The 20,619-nt window shown below is 39.7% G+C and overlaps 1 protein-coding gene across 4 annotated transcripts in view; it reads right to left on the bottom strand.

The window, feature by feature from the left end:
* Nucleotides 1-20,619, bottom strand: part of ESCO1 (establishment of sister chromatid cohesion N-acetyltransferase 1) — a 1,212,023-nt gene that overhangs the window by 60,154 nt on the left and 1,131,250 nt on the right. For 2 of the 4 annotated variants that reach the window (XM_033435352.2, XM_033435355.2), the window contains exon 1: nt 17,568-17,706. The exons of 1 other annotated variant lie outside the window; for it this stretch is intronic. The gene's annotated coding sequence lies outside the window, so the exon portion shown is untranslated. Of the gene's footprint in view, nt 1-17,567; nt 17,707-20,619 lie in introns of those variants that run through there. One more of the 4 variants, XM_033435354.2, reaches the window with a different exon arrangement.

The raw sequence follows: 20,619 nt of genomic DNA, 5'->3' as shown, positions 1-20,619 counted from the left end.
AAAAATCAATAATCAAACTTAACATGGGACTTCCCTGGTGGCGCAGTGGTTAAGAATCCGCCTGCCAATGCAGGAGACACGGGTTCTATCCCTGGTCTAGGAAGATCCCACATGCCGGGGAGCAACTAAGCCCGTGCACCACAACTACTAAGCCTGAGCTCTAGAGCCCACGAGTCACAACTACTGAGCCCACGTGCCACAACTACTGAAGCCCATGCGCCTAGAGCCTGTGCTCCGCAACAAAGAGCAGCCCCCGCTCGCCGCAACTAGAGAAAGCCTGCGTGTAGCAACGATGACCCAACACAGCCAAAAATAAAAAAATAAATAAAGAACATAAAATGATCACTTCAGAAAACCCACAGTAACATTTATATAGAAAGATAATGTACAAGATATATGTTAGAAAGTACCTGAGAATTTAAGAGTACATCCAATTTCCCAACAGTACATTATAATAAAATATACTCAAATTTTAATCATTAAAATATTTAGATTACATCACCCAATATATTTTTAAGTTTAAAGTGATTTTTTTAGAACCATTTTATATTCGGGAATTCCGTGGCAGTCCAGTAGTTAAGACTCCATGCTCTCACTGCTGAGGGCCTGGGTTCAATCCCTGGATGAGGAACTAAGATCCCACAAGCTACGTTATGTGGTCAGAAAAAAAATTTTTTTTATAATTGAGATGTAATTTGAGATAGGACTATAAAATTCACCTATTTATAGTGTACAATTTAGTAGGTTTTAGTATATTCAGAGTTGTACAACAATTGCCAGTAGTTCCAGAGTATCTTTGCCACCCCAAACCCATTAGCAGTCATTCTCTTATTTCTCACCCCCCTTCCAGTCCCTGGCAATTACAAATCCACTTTCTGTCTTTATGGATTTGGCTATTCTGGATGTTTCATATAAATGAAATCATAAATACATGTGGCCTTTTGTGGTAGGCTTCTTTCACTTAACGTAATGTTTTCAAGGTTCAAGCAGGGTTGCAGCATGTTTCAGTAATATCTTGTGCTTTACAGCTAAATACTATTCCATTGTATAAATATATCACATTTTGTTTGCCTATCCATCAGTTGATGGATTGTTATATGGGCTGTTTCTACTTTTTGGCTATCATGAATAATGCTATGAATAATCCTGAAGGAGTTTTTATGTGAACATGTTTTCAAGTTTCCTGGGTATATACCTAAGAATATAACCATTGGGCCATATGGAAACTCTGTGTTTAACTTCTGAGGGACTGTTTTCCAAATCAGCTGCAACATTTTACATTCCCACCAGCTATGCGTGTGGGTTCCAATTTCTCTACAACCCTGTTAGCATTTATTATTAATTTTTAAAATTTTAGTTATCCTTTTAGGTGTAAAGTAGTATCTCATTGAAGTTTTAATTTGTATTTTCCTAATGAGTAATTATGTTGAGCATCTTTTCATGTGCTTATTGGCCATCTGTATTTCTTCTCTGGAGAAATGTCTATTTGAATCCTTTCCTCATTCTAAAAATTTGGTCATTTTTCCTTTTATCATTGAGTTGAAACAGTTTTTTACCTGGATATTAGACTCTCATCAGATGCATGAACCACAAATATTTTTCTCCAATTCTATTGGCTGTCTTTTCACATTTTTGATAAGAGTCCTTTGATGTACAAAAATTCATCCATGGATGAACACTTAGATTGTTTCCATAACTTGGCTATTGCAAATAACACTGCAATGAACATGGGGGGTACATATATCTTTTTGAGGTAGTGTTTTTCATTTTCTTCGGGTAAATACCCAGAAGTGGAATTGCTGGATCATATGGTAGTTCTATTTTTAATTTTTTAAGAAACCTCCATGCTGTTTTCCATAGTGGCTGCACCAATTTCCATTTCCACCAACAGTACACAAGGGTTCCCCTTTCTCCACATCCTTGCCAACACTTTTTATTTCTTGTCTTTTTGATATCAGCCATTCTAACAGGTATGAGGTAATATAGCATTGTGATTTTGATTTGCATCTCCCTAATGATTAGTGATTCTGAGCATCTTTTCATGTTCCTGTTGACTCTCTGTATGTCTTCCTTGGAAGAATTCCATTCAGATCTTCTGCCCATTTTTTATTTGAACTGTTTTTTTTGCTATTTATTGAGTTATATGAATTCATCATTTATTTTCAGATATATGATGTGCAAATATTTTCTCCCATTCAGTAGGCTGCCTTTTCATTTTGTTGGTTTCCTTTGCTGTGCAGAAGCTGTTTAGTTTGATGCAGTCCCACTTGTTTATTTTTGCTTTTGTTGTTTTTGCTTTTGTTGTTTTTGCTTTTGGTGTCAGATTCAAAAAATCATCACCAAGACTTATGTCAAGGAGCTAACTGCCTATGTTTTCTTCTAAGAGTTTTATGGTTTCAGATCTTATGTTCAAGTCTTTAATCTATTTTGAGTTAATTTTTGTGTATGGTGTATGATAGTGTTCCAGTTTCATTCTTTTACATGTGGCTGTCCAGTTTTCCCAACACCGTTTACTGAAGAGACTGTCCTTTCCCCTGTATATTCTTAGCGCTCTCTTTTTTTTGCCACGCCATGTGGCTTGCAGGATCTCAGTTCCCTGACCAGGGATTGAACCTGGGCCACGCAGTGTTGTGAAAGCCTGGAATCCTAATCATTAGGCCACCAGGGAACTCCCATTGGCTCTTTTTTCAGTTAAGTTTTTAAATGAGGAAATGTGACTCCTTCAACTTTATTTCTCTTTTTCAAGATTGTTTTGGCTTTTTGATATTAATTTTAAGATCAGTTTGTCAATTTCTGCCCAAAAAGTCAGCTAGGATTTTGATAAGGAATTGCACTGAATCTGAGGATCAAGTTGAGGAATACTGCCATCTTAATAATATGTCTTCCAATTCTTGAACATAGATATCTTTTCACTTATTTAGGTCATCTTTAATAATTTTAAACAATGTTTTGTAATTTTCAGTGTACAAGCCTTGCATTTCTTTTGTTACATTTATTCTTAAGTATTTTATTGTTTTTTTATTCTACTATAAAAGGAATTATTTTCTTAATTTCCTTTTTGGATGGTTCATCACTAGTAGAGAGAAATACAATTGCTTTTTGTATGTTGTTCTTGTATCTTATAACCTTGTTGAATTCATTTATTAGCTCTAACAGGTTTTTTTGTGTGGATTCCTTAGGATTTTCTCCATATAAAACCGCGTCATCTGCAAACAGATATAGTTTTACTTATTCCTTTCCAATCTGGATGCCTTTATTTCTTTTTCTTGCCAAATTGTCCTGGCTGGAACCTCCAGTACAATGTTGAATAAAAGTGACAAAAGCAGATATCCTTGTCTTATTGCTGATCTTAGGAGGAAAGCCTTTAGTCCTCCACCGGTAAGTATAATGTTAGATACAGGCTTTTCATAGATGCTCTTCTATTGCAGCTTTGTTGAATGTTTTTATCATGAAAGATGTTAAATTTTGTTAAATGCTTTTTCTACATCTATTGAGGTGATTATGTGATTTTGTTCCCCTTTATTCTATTAACATGGTATCTCACCTTGTTAATTTTCATATGTTGAACCAACTTTGCATTGATAGGATAAATCCCATTTCGTCAGGGTGTATAATCCTTTTTATATGTTGCTGGATTCAGTTTGCATGTACTGAGTTGAGGAATTTTTATGTGTATATTTATAAAAAATATTGAACCATAGTTTCCTTTCTTGTGATGTCTTTGTCTAATTTTGGTATCAGGGTTTTACAGTGGCCTCATAGAATTAGCTAAGCTGTATTCCCTCCTCTTGCATTTTTTGGAGGAGTTTAGGAATGCTTGATGTTAATTCTTTAAACACTTGATAGAATTCACTGGTAAAGCCATCTGGGACTGAGTTTTTCTTTTTGGATGATTTTTTGGTTACTAATTCAATCTCTTCATTTGTTATAGGTCTATTTGGATTTTCTATTTCTTCTTGACTCAATCTCTTTCTAGGAATTTTTTCATTGTATCTAGGTTATCAAAATTGTTAGTGTATTCAACTGTTCATAGTATTCTCTTATAATCCTCTTTTATTTTTGTGAGGTTGTTAGTAATATCCCCTCTCATTCCTCACGTTAGTAACCTGAGTCCTTTTTTTCTTGCTAAAACCATTTTTTAAAAAAGAGAAAAGCAAACTAGGCTACCTTTAATTTCTAGGCACAACAGCAAATCAGAAACTGTCAATTCTGTATATTGCTCCAAATTTCATGGAGACAAGAACAACACTGACCTTAAGTAGCAGCTGCTTCCATCCTTCTAATCCCACTTCTCATTCTTGAGAAGCAAAGTCTCTGTGAACCAGCTGCCCCATATGGGGTAGCTTCCAAAGACAGAATTAAGTATCAACCCAAGGCTTCTACTTATTTTTAATTTTTACTCAGTTTCTCCAGATACACAAGGGGAGGGGGTCCTAACCAGAGAGACCTGTGTTTATAATCTATTTTGAGAACTTTATGCTTGATATTAACAGACCATCCAACTACAATTTCTGTATCCTTAAAATAGGCAGAACACAGAGTAGCAGTGCATTACACGTATCCAATACAAGATGCACTTGGAAGAAGTGGAATTTTCACAGTAGGAAAAAAAAAATGAGTGTCCTCCACCGACAGCCTCCTTCTTGGATTCGTGCCCAGTATTCAATGGGTCATGATCATTTCTGTTACAGGTCTCAAAAGCAGGAAGTAAACAGGGGCAGCAGCATTTATCCATCTACACTCATGTACAGATTAGAATGTTCCTTAAATCACCCAAAGCTTAAGGACAAACAGAAATATTAGCAAATTGAAGGGTACTAGAATAAAAAATTAGTATTTGTTCTGGTGTATATCTGCTAGAAATGATACAGGTTCCCACCCTGCTGAGTACTACCAGTGGGCTCCTATTTTTTGACAAAGTGGGTAGTAAATGGGAACTCAAGACAAAGATGCAGGGACATCTAGAGCAGACACAGGGAGGCTGAAAACTCTATAAACTCCCAAATCCCTTGCCTACAAAGGTACACACACCCCCAACCAGCCTTCTGAGTTAAAACCTTTCAGTTACTGCACCTGGAGCAGATGCCTCAAAAAGAAATACATACCAATTCTCCCCAGTCATATGAGAATTAGATCCCAACACAGTCCAAAGAAATAAGAGACCAGTCCTAGGAGGAAACAGTCTCTACACTAACCATCAATAGGAGTCTGGAGAACAAGAGTGAATCTAAAGGTAATAAACCAACAAAGATGGAATATAAGGCTTGATAAGACCATTTATTGTCATGGGTGGACTCACATGATATTCTCTTTCTTCAAAGGGCCAGATAGCAAATATTTTAGGCTTTGTAGCTCACATACAGTCATGATTACGTATTCTTCTTTGGTTTTTTGTTTATTTTTTTTTTACAACCCTTAAAAAAAAATGTAAAACCATTTTGAGGAATGAAGGAAAGGAGGAGAACTGACTAAATTTGGCCCAAGGGACAAAACAGTTTATCAGCACCTGCTCTAGAGCACACCAAAGCATTAAATAGTCTGTTAGGGGATTTCCCTGGTGGTCCAGTGGTTAAGACTCCATGCTCTCATAGCTGAGGGCCCGGGTTCAATCCCTGGTCAGGGAACTAAGATCTCACAAGTGGCGTGGTGTGGTAAAAACCAAACCAAAACAAAAAGCCAAGAACCTTAAAACAAAAAGCAATATTAAAGAGTCATACCTTAATGATAAAAGCTTCAATTCAACAGGAAGATATAACAATTTCAAACTGCACACACCTAAAAACATAGTTTGAAAACGTGTAATTCCCAAATTGATATATAGAGTCCCCTAATTACAAGTACTACAAGGAGAAATATATAAATCCAAAACTGTAACTTAGAGATTTGGCAACACCCCTCTCAGCAAGTGATAGAACAAGCAGACAAAAAAACAAAACAAATGAACAAGAAATTCAATGTACAGAATTATGAACTAATTATACAGAATTATGAACAAGACAAGTAATTTTAAATTTGAACTAATAAAGATATACACGGGGTTTCCCTGGTGGCACAGTGGTTAAGAATCCGCCTGCCCACGCAGGGGACACAGTTCAAGCCCTGGTCCGGGAAGATCCCAAATGCCACAGAGCAACTAAGCCTGTGCGCCACAACTACTGAGCTTGTGCTCTAGAGCCCACAAGCGACAACTACTGAAGCCTGCGCACCTAGAGCCCGTGCGCCACAAGAGAAGCCACTGCAATGAGAAGCCCACGCACTGCAACGAAGAGTAGCCTTCGCTCACCACAACCAGAGAAAAGACCACGCACAGCAAAGAAGACCCAACGCAGCCAAAAAATAAAATAATTAAAAAAAAACAAATATATACACATTATCCCAACAATTGCAAAATATATTCTTTTCAAGCACACATAGAACATTTACAAAGGTGTCCCCAAATACAAGTCCTAAAGCAAGTCTCCACAAACATCTAAGGAATGATACCACAAGTGCTCTCTGATCACAATGCAATTGTACTAGAAATGAATAATCCACAAAAGTCTAAGTAGAAAATGCCCAGATGTTTGGAAATTTTAAAAATCTGTTTTACATAAACCATAAGAAATCACACTTAAGAAAACCACAAGGTGGGTGAACCTGCCCTACCAGATATCAACACTTATTGTAAAACCACAGTAACGTGTGATATTGGTTCAGGGATAGACAAATAGACCAATGGGACAGAACAATGACACAAAACAGAGTGCCCAGGGACTTCCCTCGTGGTCCAGTGGTTAAGACTCCGCACTCCCAATGCAGGGGGCCTGGGTTCGATATCTGGTCAGGGAACTAGATCCCACATGCCGCAACTAAAAGATCCCGCACGAGGCAACGAAGATCCCGAGTGCCGCAACTAAGACCCGGCGCAGCCAAATAAATAAATAAATGTCGGAAAAAAACAAAACAAAACAGAGTGCCCAGAATCAGGCTCACGTTTATGGTCAACTGGTTTATGATATACAATACCATAGCTGGGAAAATAGATTTTTTAAAGAAATAGTGCTGGGACAACTGGATATCATATGGGGAAAATAGTGAAACCAGATTCCTACCTCGAACCATATACGAAAGCAAATGCCAAATGGACTGATCATAGATATAAAATGTAAAAGGTAAAACGTAACCTACAGAAGATTAGTATGTACAGATTATATTATTAAAATCCTACAAATCAATAAAATAGCCAATCAAAGGAAAAAACAGACAAGAAATTTGAACAAGCTCATCACAAAAAAAAGGAGGAAGAGAGATGAAAGGAGAAAGAAATCCAAAAAGGCAATGGAAAACCACCACAATGGGCTAAAATTTAAAAGTCTGAGAATTCTGGGAATTCCCTGGCAGTCCAGTGGTTAGGACTCCATGCTTCCATTGCAGGGGGCACAGGTTCCATCCCTGGAACTAAGATCCCACAAGCTGCATGACAGGCCCCCCCCAAAAAGTCTGAGAATTCAAAGAATGTAAGTAATTTGCTGCCAGTGGCAGTATTAACTGCACAAACACTTTAGAGAACAGGCCAAGAGAGCAACCAACCCACAATGAAATAGATGGAATGAAGGATCCCAAAAGGAACCCTGAAGGTAGTGTGGGTGGGTTAGAGAAGGGATTGGACCTGCTGTTTGAGTACAAAAAATAATAGTCGGGCATGTGACATTTGGGGAGAAAAATTGCCCTAACATCTTAGGAAATTAAGCAAAAGAAAAGTGAGGCAATTACTAACTCCACGAAAAAGTGAAAAGGGGGATATAGTTTCAGAAAAATACTTAGCTCGGCAGTAAACAATATTTACATAGTTATAGTACCACTCACTATTGGCTTAAACAATTTGAAATGTAACTCTATTAAGGTATATGGGGAAGAAAGCAGGAGAGCCAATTCTCAACTATGGAGGCAAAAAGTCAATAACATCTGAAGTTGATCAATCAAAATATAGAAGTTATTGCATACCACCAAAACTATGGAGCTAGATATAAAGAAAACAGCTAGGACAGTGAAAGTGGCAGCTCCTGGAGAAAGGTACTGGGAGATGCGGAAAGGTGAGGAGTGGGATGATATTCAACACTGTATGGCTTTTAGTGCAATTTGACTTTAATAACAATGTACATGTATTACTTTGAAATTTTTGAGAAAGTTCTCCACTTTTATTGCATTTCTGTCCATTTATCCTGACACTCAACAGGTCAGGCATATAAAGGTTTTAACCATTTTTTAAATTTAGAATGCGCATACAATGTATTTTAAAATCTCACCAAAATGGAAATTCTGAAAATAATTTATCCCAATTTACTCAATAGGTCAAAGAAAATGAGAACAAAAAGAATCTAGAATCTAGAAATGCCTGAGAATATAATCTGAAATACAAAAAATTTAAACTCACAGGAATACTATTCAGAGAGATTTTTTACTGAACTACTAAACATCTGAAACTTTAACATGTCAATAACTGAACCCCTAATCTTGCCTCCTAAACCTAAAGCTTCCAAAGGATTTTCCCCCTCATCTCAGTAAATGACATGTTCATCCTTAATTGTTTAGAACAAAGCCTTGGAGTCAACCCCAACTTTTCTCTTAAACTTCATATCCACTCAAGCCATCATTAACTCACCTACCTTCAAAACACATCCAAAATCTGACCACTTAGCATCTCAACCACTACCACCCTGGTCCAAGCTATCACTATCCCTCACCTGGATTTCTGCAACAGCTTCCTAATTGGTAACTGTGCCTTCAGCCTTGTTCCTCCCTCCCCTGCATCCCCCGCCCCCTTCAGCTTCTTACACAAAACAGCCAAGGTAGTCCTTTTAAAATTTAAGTCAGGCTCCATTATTTCTCTGCTCAAAACCTTTCAGTGACTTCCCATCTCAATCAGAGCAAAAGCAAAGGCTCATATTAACTATTAACTACTTCCTAGTTTTTCCCCTGGTCACTCTGCTCCAGTTTTCTTGGCCCCCTTGCTATCCCTTGACTGCATTAATCATATTCCCACCTGAGACTAAAAAGTGTTCCAGGCAGAAGGAACAGCTCTGCTTTCAAATAACTGATAACTTTTCTGTTCCAGAATGCAGCAAAAAAACAAGTTACCCAAAATAATACAAAATTTGTCTTGATAACAAAACTAGTGTGCACATGTGCATGTGCACACACACACTACACACACATTTCTAATCTCATATACAAAAAGATACATGAAAGCCTTAAATTAAAACAAGTTAGCATTTTTAACACAACATGGGCATAGCCAAGTGGTCCACCACTACCAAGTAAAATTGATAAAAGGAACAGAGATGACTGAATTTTAGGAATTCTATTAATACATGACATCAACCAGTCAAATAAAAACAACTACCCTATCACCTCAATGTAACCACCCCCATGCCCACCAGAAAAACACTTCTTAAAATCAAACAGCCTTTTTTCTATACAACCCTAGGACTATTTTGCCCAACCTGCTTTTGATATTTCATACATCATTGGAAACTTCTAGCCATCTCAAGGTGTAGTAATTCTGTCAAAAGATTTACTGCAGAATTCAGCTCAGTACACCTCTCAATTCCAAAATAATTTACTTAAGGTCTATTTCCCCAACTACTTCAAAAGTCTCTTCAGTTCCATAAAACACTGGTACAAATTCTGAAAGCCATCCAACCAGCGGGAAAAGATTTTGCTTCTGAGATCACAGGACAACTTTTCAGCAGTCCTCAGTTTGAACCTGGCATAAAGCAAAGACTAAAAGGTCTATCAATAGCATCATTTTTCTAACACCGAAGACCTTCAATTTGCACAGATCCAGTCTCAAAGGCCCTAGAAGTCATGCACATCCACGAACCAAATGCAAGCTCCTCATATCGGTTATCGTTTCCTTTATTATCTTCCTCCTGACTCTATTTCCACAGTGGATCTCACTCTTTCTTAACCCTCTCCTTTGGAAGCCCACATAAACCCTTTCCCAGTGAAAATATGAATCTTGAGGTCATCCTGGATCATTCACGTGGGCCCTAAATCCAGCGACAAGTATCCTTATAAGAGACACTCATAGGGAGACAAACACAGAAAGTAGAAAACAATGTGAAAACAGGCAGAGATTGGGGGTCTGTGCTCACGAGCCCAAGAATGCAAGGGCAGCCACCAGAAGTTGGACAAGGCCAAAAACAAACTCCTCTCTAAAACCTATGAAGAGAGCATAGCCATGCCTACATCTTGATTTCTGACTCTGGGCATCTAAAACCGTGAGAAAATAAATTTTTGTTGTTTTAAGCCATTAAGTTTGTGGTAATTTGTTACAGAAAACATAGGAAACTAATACACCTCCTAAGCAGGCTGTATCACATCAAGGGACCTACAGTGTTCCCAGCACAGCAGTTTCATCTCACATGCAAAATTTTTTCCACTTTTCTTTTAAGGTTTATGCCATTCTGCTCTTATACCTTCTTTCTTCACTATAGTAATCTATTGATCACCAAAAACTCTTCAAGCATAATCTTCTCAAACCGAACTATTACAAACATCATAGGTTTTAAAATTCACATGAATGACCATAGGTTCTTAATCGCCTAAACTCTGATAACCTACCAATTCTTAGTCCCTTTCAACTACACAATCCTTTTGCCACATCCAAGAGATAAGAGAAATATTCACTGAAAATCTGAGTCTGGTGGCTTGTCAAGTTCATAACCCCTTTCTGAAAATTCACCATGCCGACACGTACCTGCTTTAAAAAAAAAAAAAAAAGTGCGGGCCCTTAGGTAGTTCATAAATAGTTATATCCTGAAACTCCTGCCCCTATGCCCCCAAAGAGATTACTGACCGAAGAACAGCCAACATGCAAGGTTTCCAATCTCACCACTACTAACATTTTGGAGCAAATAAAATCTTTGCGGGGGGTGGGGTGCTGGTGGTGGTGGTGTTTGTCTTGAGCATGGAGGGTATTTAACAGCAGCATCCCTGATGTGTACCTGCTAGATACCAGGAGCACCTTCCCCTCAGTTCTGACAATCAAATATATCTTCAGACAATGCCAAGTATTCCCTGGGAGGCAAAAATCATCCCTGGTTGAACATCTGGCTTACCTCGTTTTAATTCCCCCAGAGGAAATTTCTCAGCAACCTTCTGAGTCCTGAATTATCTTCAGGTTTCTATAAGGTCTAGTGTTTGGTGATTCCTGTTTTTTCCTTGCACAAGATCTGGCTCTACAAATAGTCTTCTCTTCCTTATTTCTCTGTGTATCCTGCCAATCCATTCACACACTATTTAGGGTAATCCAAGTATTTCTCACCTTCTAAAACGCCCAATTAATACACAGACTAAAAAGCATTTTAAAGAACATAAACTAATTACCACTAACCAAAAACATATAAAATGTCACAACTGAAGCAACAATAAACCATTAACAGAATGCAACAAAAACACACACAGTAATACAAGGTATCATCCCTAATAAATTTTTCCAAACATTCAAAGACAAATTCTCTCTATTACACTAGATTTATAATAGATATTCAGTAAAACTCAACATTATTCTCAACATTATTAGTTAAAACTCTAAAAAAGACAGACATGGACAATTTAATTTTTTTAATTCTCTTCTTCCACTGGCCTCTTAACAAATTAACATTCCCCAAGTGGTGTTCTCTTACCACAAAAGACACACATTAGATAATTTCATCTATACTCATACTTTCGATTACTATCTGTAAGCCATTAACATACAAATGAATATCCCCAACACAATTTCCATCCCTAGTGATACTCAGATATCCAACAACATACTGGACATGTCCATCCTGATGTCTTAAAGGCACCTTAAACTCAACTATCTAACAGTCAGGTCATTCCACTATGTCTGTTCTCCACAATTTATGATACTACCATCCACCCACATCAAGAAAATAAAACCAAAAAAAAAAAAAATTTACATGACAGCAACGATGACAACAGTAGCATTTACATTAGCAAAAATATCAAAATAGCCCAAATGTCCAAAGGAGAAAAAAACAAAATGCCAAGGTAGAATTTTGATAGTCATTAGAAATAAGAAGTACATAAATTGCATAAAGTAATTTTGTAAGAAAGAGATAAATTAATGTGTCATATATAAGTATTCTAACACAAAGAAAACACACTGAAAGAATACACACTAAAATATCAATAGTACTTACCTGTAGGGTGGTAAAAGATGGAGATGAAAGGGTATACAAAGAATTTTTTAAAATACCTTCCCATTTTACTTATACGTTTATGCAATGTTTGAATCTTTCACATCAAAAAAGAATGTACTTATCAGTCGTGAAATAAATAACTATATAGGGCTTCCTTGGTGGTGCAGTGGTTGAGAATTCACCTGCCAATGAAGGGGATACGGGTTTGAGCCCTGGTCCGGGAAGATCCAACATGCCGCGTAGCAACTAAGCCTGTGCGCCACAACTACAGAGCCTGCACTCAAGAGCCTGCGAGCCACAACTACTGAAGCCCGCGTGCCTAGAGCCCGTGCTCCGCAACAAGAGAAGCCACCACAATGAGAAGCCCGCACACTGCAAGGAAGAGTAGCCCCCGCTCGCCACAACTAGAGAAAAGCCCACGCGCACAGCAACGAAGACCCAACGCAGCCAAAAATAAATAAATAAATTTATACATATAAAAAAAACTATATTGTGTTTATATCTATGTAAAATATATCGGGAAAGGTCAAAAGTGAAACTGGATGTCTACACAATAACCTGTACACAAATGTTCAAAGCAGCATTATTCATAACAGCCAAAAAGTGGGCATAACCCAACTGTCTATGAACTAACGAATGGATAAATAAAATGTGGTATGTCCATATAATGGAATATTATATTTAGCCATAAACAGGAATGAAGTACTGATACATGTTACAACATGGTTTAACCTTAAAAACATTATGCTAAGTAAAAGAAGCCAGTCACAAAATGCCACGTGTTGTTTGATTCCATTTATCTGAGATGTCCAGAACAAACAAATCTTCAAAAAAAGAAAGCAGATTGATGGTAGTAAGTGGGCAGGGGAAAAAAAAAAGGAATAACATGTTAGTATAGGTATTTTCATCATTTTTGGAATGATGAAAATATGCTAAAATTAGTGGTAATGGTTGCACAACTCTGAATATACTGAAAACCCCAGAGTTGTATTCTATAAGGGTTGATTTTATCTCCATAAAGCTATTACCAAAAAAGTGAATCTGAAATGAAACAGACTTTAATATGCATCAGGCTTTTTAAATAAACCTAAATTTGTCTTATGAAAATTATCTATTTTTGTTTTTGAAGAAAAATTTCATTTAGTGACCATGGTCACAACAAAGTTTCAAATACTAGTTGAAATGATTTAACAAAATAAAACAAATTTCCATGTCAACAGGATTATCTTCATTAACACTACTAGTATTTATTTAATAACTCAATTTTCTGATGGGTTAATATAGTCTAAAACAATATATTTTAAACATAAACAGTGACAGATGCTAGGGATCAGCATATTTTCTATCTCAAATACCTTACAGATAAATTATCTAGGTATTATATATCTTCTAAAGTGGAACTATATCTGCATTATAAAGGATACGTCAGAAAGACTATACTGGGCTTCCCTGGTGACGCAGTGGTTGAGAGTCCGCCTGCCAATGAAGGGATACGGGTTCGTGCCCTGGTCCGGGAAGATCCCACGTGCCGCGGAGCGGCTGGGCCCGTGAGCCATGGCCGCTGAGCCTGCGCATCCGGAGCCTGTGCTCCACAACGGGAGAAGCCACAACAGTGAGAGGCCCGTGTACCGCAAAAAAAAAAAAAAAAAAAAAAAAAAAAGAAGAAAGACTGTACTATCTGTAGGGGAAAAAAATAAGTTAAATTATACTTGCCTTTCTCTTAACCATCACTAAAGATGATACAATAGAAATATTTCCTCATATAAAGTCCTTAGAACAGTTCCTGGCACATCATAAGCATTTATTAATTTACTGATATAATATTTTTGATGAAAAGAAAACATGAAAAAAATATTTACCTTAGTTACTCGTTTCACTTAACTAATTATCAACTCTATTTCCATATTACCTTTATCCCTTTCAGCTTCAATAATTACATTAATTCTAAACTATTAAATTATTTACATTAAAGCAGCAGTTCTCAAAGTGTGGTACAGGGACCATAGGGATTCCAGAGACCCATTCAGGGGGTTCATGGGATCAAAATCATACACAGGTAAAAGATCAATTCAAAGCACAAACAGACCAATGAAATTAAATGCAACATTGTGTGAAAAGTATATAGATACAGTTTCAGATTCCACATTGCAACTAATCTTTAAGAAATTACCACTTGTTGGGACTTCCCTGGTGGTCCAGTGGGTAAGACTCAGTGATCCCAAATGCAGGGGGCCCAGGTTCAATCCCTGGTCAGGGAACTAGATCCCACATGCATGCCACAACTAAGAGCCCACATGCAACTAAAAAAGGATCGGGTACGCTGCAAGGAAGATCCCACGTGCTACAACTAAGACCTGGTGCAGCCAAAATAAATAAATATCAAGAGGAAAAAAAAAAAACCTTTATTTAAAAAAAAAAGGCAATTACCACTTGTTGAGTTTTGTTGTAGAGTCAAAGAAGAGTATCACAATTATCTGAAAATGTTATTAAAGTACTCCTCCCAACACACTGGTGTGAAGCTAGATTTTCTTCATATGCTTCAACCAGAACAACATATAAAGATTGAATGCTGAAGCTGATAAGAGAATCCAGCTGTCTTCTATTAGGCCAAACATTAAAGAGATTTACAAAAATGTAAAACAGTTGCCATTCTTTCACTAATTTTTTTTGTTTTGGAAAATAGTTTTTCATTTAAAAAGTTATTTATATTAACCTGCAATTCGTTTATTATTTATTTTTCAATGAATTAATAAATATACTTGTTAATTTCAAATACAATAACTGTGAATAGATATAACCCACATAAAACAAAAGCTATTTGGAGTCCTACATAATTTTAAGAATGTAAAGGGATCCTGACCAAAAAGTCTGAGGCCACTATATTAAAGTAATACTTAAGGGAATTCCCTGGCAGTCCAGTGGTTAAGACTCCACCCTTTCACTGCCGAGGCCAGGGTTCCATCCCAGGTAGGGCAACTAAGATCCTGCAAGCTGCGAGGTGAGGCCAAAAATAAATTAATTAATTAAATAAAAATTAAAGTAATACTTAAAACCCCATTTTTAATTTATATTCTGAGTTTTATCTCTCATGAGTCTCACATATGAAGCCATAAATCTTTAAAGTAAGCTGAAGAGCGCAGATGACATAAATCTTGATTTCTTCAGGTGTACTAAAATGAAGTTAAGCTTAAGATGTAGCTCCCTCAAAAAAGACAGGATGGTCAAGTAAACAGAATGATGTTATTGTCAAAAGTAACCACAGTATGCAGAAATAGAGCCAAAGAACTTTCGCTGTGCCAACAAAAAGGGATGCACAGAAAAACACTGAAGGCTGAGCTTCAGAGGGGTTAACAGAGCCCTTAATTGAATTATGTATGGTAACAATTTTACTGGAGTTGGTTTCTACCTACCATCTAAACTTCTGATCACCTTCAGCTGAGGTTATTCAAATTACTCAACATGTAACATAAATCTGCTAACAAAACTCACGAAAAAATATTTAACTATTAAAAAAAATCCATTGTGCAATGCTAGTCTCCTTCATTATTAGAATAATTACAGTCAGCTTTGTGCTGTGATGAATTACCAGGCTAAAAAGGGCCATCCAGCAAAAGAGGTTAATGACATCCATTAATTAGGGTCCTTTTTCAGTTCTTCTGGAAGCATAATTTACTGGTTTAAAGGCCTAGCACAAAATCTTGTTTGGGTCTGATGTTAAAAAAAACTACTTTTTAACTACAGAATTATAATACTAATCAACGAGAAATGACAGCATATTTTCTTTACCCGGGAATTAGTAAGGTGGGCAGAAGCTCATAACATAAGGGAGGTTTTGTTCTAAGAAGGGTACTTCCAAAGACACACATCTGACCTAAGGGGCATACACTGCATTCTGCCCAAAAGGGGGAAGTGTCTGTTACAGCTTTCTCATTTCTGCACATGCTCTAGGTCTGAATTTGCAGATTCCAAATTAAGCACTTCTAATCCCACTCTCATTTCTAATTCCACGGTGAGATTTTTTAAAGTTTTTCAAATTAAAAAAGTTCCATTGGTATTGATGCCTTGTGTAAAGCAGAAACTAAGGACTTAATCAGAAGAGGCTGAATATAACATAATTCATGGCATCCAAAATGTTTGAAATTGAAATTGTGTTTTACCTTTTTTTTTTTTTAAATAACGTTTAGGTGAGGAAAAAACAAAGCACACCGACATCCCACTCTTCCACTAAGTAGCATTCTTTTACGGGTTTCTGTTCAGGCTATTTACTGAAACATCGTTTGATAATACTATTCAAATACTGTGTGCTGCAACTACTTCCTGCTAAAAGAATCCCTTTTCAGCTACCGAAGGCTACCCGAAAACAAGATGCACAGTACTTCTAAAACCTCAAGGATATAACTCCTTCCTCCTCCCCCGCCCCCACTCCTGGAAAATACCGTACGTGCGGGTTTTCAAAACAAAACATTTGGGGATGAGGGAGGGGGAGGTTAAGGGTGTGGGAGTGGCAATGTTCTCCAATTTTTGGAGTTGCTATCTCTCCCATTCTGCCCGAGAAAAACAAACCCCCGTTATAAAACAATCTTAAGAATAGTGATCAAAATCGAGGACCCAATTCCCTTCTGCTCGCATCTATCTCTACAAACTTCACTATGCCCCTCAACACACCCAATTTCTACTCCAGAGCAGCCCTGCCTGCGCCCAGACAGTCCTGTCCAACCAGAACCACACTATGACCTTGGACCCGGGCCACCGCTCCCCTCCCAGTCTAAGGGCCGTGAGGCCAGGATCCTCACATCCCGCCCAGCAGACTGCAGAGGCCTCAGGGTTCACGCAGGGTCAGCGGGGGGCGACGGGCAGGGGAGCGAGCCGCAGGACCGCAGCTCCGCCAGGGCTGGAACGGCGGGTTCGGGGGAGACGCACGGAAGGAAAGACGCCGGGGTTGGGGACGAGGCAGGGCAACCTGCGGGCCGGCGCCGACACCTCCCCGTCCGCCGCAAAAGGCTGCACGCCACCTCGGGGTCTCCGGAAGCCCGCGCGGCCGCCTGGGGAGCCCCGGCCTGACCCCGTCCTCGGCCACGGCCCCTTACTACCGCTGACCACCCAGCGGGCCGCGGCAGGTGATGCGGCGACTGGGCAGCCGAGCCGCGCAGGTTGGTTACCTGCCTCAGGCGACCGCGCCTCCGAGCCGCCCACTCCCTCCCAGGGGCGCCAGGAGCCGGGACCCGAGGAGTAGGAAGGGCGTGCGAGGCAGCACGACACAGAGGGGCGGACAGGAAGGGGGAGAAGCGTCCGGCTCTCCGGAGGGGCTGGCAACAGGGAGGCGAGGACGCTGGCGACGCGACAGCAGGCGGCGGGGCGGTCGGGACGCTACCGTACCTTCCTCGCTCCGGGCCAAGGGTCCGACGAGAGCTAGCAGACCGCCTCACATCCGGGTATCGGGAGACACTCAGCTGCTTCTGCCGCCACCACCGCCTCTCCCGCGGCGCAGCAACGCCAAACTTCCGGCGACGACGGCTACGCCTCGCCCGTCAGATGGGAGTTACCTGGGACCGTCTTGGGCGCGCTTGCGCAACGCTCCTTTTCTGCCTGAACCGGCTCAGCTGACGTGCCCAGAAGATGAAGATGGCCGCCACGCTCGTTGCGTGTCACGCAGTTTTTCACCCCGGCCCGGACTGCTGGGCGTCGGGGAAAGACGAGCCAGCGTCGGACCGCAGCGCAGGCGCGGTGGGAAGCCTCGCGTGCGCGCACCGCGGGTGGGCGCCTCTCCGGCTAGCGGCAGACTCTTCCCTTTACCCGCTCGTCTCTTGGAGTAAAGCCACGTACGCCCCCAGCGGTGGTGGTTTGTCTTGAAAATCCGTAGCCACCGGTTCTTCTGTTGGTTGCAGGTACTGCTCTCTGCGACTTTCAGTTCAGATACCTCTAATCCTCGACAGGGGCCAATGTAAAGAAAAGGGTGGACGATTGACCCTTCTCTCTCCTTCCCGGCACTGCACTCCAGCTCCCCAAAATGCAGGGCTTCAGCGTCTCCTTGCACACTTTCCTCCCTGGGCATCAGAGCACGAGAGTCGACAAGAAATTGTAGAAAGTTCCACCACGTTTAGTCATGGCGGGTGTTCAAAGCTTTGACTCTTAGAGACCTCCAATGATAGAATCCAGGGTTCTCGCACTAGGATTCTTGGTTCTACCCTGCTTTTGAACACGCCCTCTGTGCTACTCTTTCCTTATTTGCAGAACTGTGAGGATGGGCAAATGGGTGCTCTTGCCCTTGAGAATCTGAAGAGAGGTTCTCCACTTCCGGCCCTCCTTTTTTGAAGCCAAGTCCAGCCAAAATGTGCTCTAAGTTTGTGAAGCCTGATGTTTTTATGAGAATACATCTTCCACAAAACTTTATTGAGCTGCCTGTCAGTTTAGTTTGGGGAGGTTCTGTGGTTTAAAAACCAAAATGAGAAGTATTGGTGGGTGAAGCCATTGGTCACATCACCATACCTTGTGTTATGGCAAAAACCTGTCTTCCCCCCCGCCCATCCCCAGTGCCTGATACTTTCATTTGTCCCTTGTTCAACACAAGTTTAAACAAGTCCAGTTATACGGGGATTTTTTTTTTCCCAGTAGTAAGTACTAGAGTACTAAACAATCATCATCAACTGGTTGGTTGAATCGGAGGATGTGGAACTGGGGATATGGAGGGGCGACTGTAAGTTATGCATGGATTTTCCACTGAGCAGAGTCTCTGTGCCCCTAACGCCAGAGTTGTTCAGGGGTCAGCAATATACTTTAATGGCATATACCAAACGGCTTAAATTGGGGAAAAACTCAGGAGTAGACTGCCAACGTGATTAAAGCTGGTTATCTACTGTTGATAGAATATCTGACCTATATTCGCCTTCACCTTCAGATTGTCAGACAATTGGTGGGATTTCTCTTTGTGTGTAAACCACTTTATCTGTAGTAACTCAAATTCTGGCATACACACATACACAAACCATATTTACAAGTTTCCATTTCCAAAAACTGGGCCTCTGCTTTTTTTTTAAAGATGTTGGGGTAGGAGTTAATTAATTAATTAATTTTTGCTGTGTTGTGTCTTCGTTTCTGTGCGAGAGCTTTCTCTAGTTGTGGCAAGTGGGGGCCACTCTTCATCGCGGCACGCGGGCCTCTATCACGGCCTCTCTTTTTGCGGAGCACAGGCCCCAGACGCGCAGGCTCAGTAGTTGTGGCTCACGGGCCCAGTTGCTCCGCGGCATGTGGGATCCTCCCAGACCAGGGCTCGAACCCGTGTCCCCTGCATTAGCAGGCAGATTCTCAACCACTGCGCCACCAGGGAAGCCCTTTTTTTTTTTTTTTTAATATTTATTTATTTGGCTGCGTCTGGTCTTAGTTACAGCATGCGGGATCTTTTAGCTGCTGCATGCGAGATCTAGTTCCCTGACCAGGGATGGTACCTGGGCCCCCTGCATTGGGAGCATGGAGTCTTAACCACTGGACCACCAGGGAAGTCCCAGGGCCTCTCTGCTCCTGAGTAATCTATTCCACTATACTTGTATTGGCCACAATCAGGAGCGTTGGAATCTTTACAAATGTCACACCATATGAAATCATATGTATTTATTTTTGATACATAAGGAATTCATATTTGATGTATAATTCCTGTCTGCAATTTGTTCTAGGTTTTCTTTTCTAAAACTAAATACAATCAGGTGTTTAAGCATGCTGTGAAAATATAAAATAGTTTGCTTTTACAATACTGTATTATACACTTCAGAGTTGGGTCATTTGATTTGTTGTTTACTAAAAAATAATCATGATCCAGTGAATAAATTATCTTGCTTGACTGAGCTTTCAAAGATCATATAAGCTGACAGCGAATTTATCCTAGTAAAAATAGAGGCTTCCATTCCCGAGAGCTCTTGAGAAAGTCCCCGGGGGGGAGAGCTGTGATTGGTTAATCTTTTGCCATGTGCACATGCTAAAAACAAATGCTGTGGCCTAAATGATGCATCTTGGTGCTGAACATTATGGTTCTGTAAATTTGTGAAGTTCTTTTTCAGAACCCTACACAAGAAACATAAGCCCCTACTTGTAAATTCTTTTGCCAAACTTAAAATTGTGAATGTAATCTGGATTTGTTTAAAATGTTTGCTTTCCTTGCTCACTCCAAATTGCAGAACGTACTTTTTTGCACATGCTTATCATTAACACATCTACTTCTAAAAACTACTGATGGAATGGTTGTATTGCCCCACATGTTGCATTCTCATTTCCTTGTTCCTTTTCTTTCTTATGACCAATCTAAATGCCTGTAATATATAAAACCTCAGCTAACTCCAAGAAGACAGAGTAGTCTCACTTTCAGACTGACCCTCCTGCTAGCAGCAAATAATGGCTTTTCTGTTGTTGCTCCATTCTTGATGACTTTATTTCAGGACTC

This window comes from Orcinus orca, chromosome 15 (assembly GCF_937001465.1).
Source record: "Orcinus orca chromosome 15, mOrcOrc1.1, whole genome shotgun sequence".
NCBI classification, from domain to species: domain Eukaryota; kingdom Metazoa; phylum Chordata; class Mammalia; order Artiodactyla; family Delphinidae; genus Orcinus; species Orcinus orca.
The sequence above is the reverse complement of the archived record's forward strand: the minus strand, read 5'-3'. Positions and strand labels throughout refer to the sequence as shown.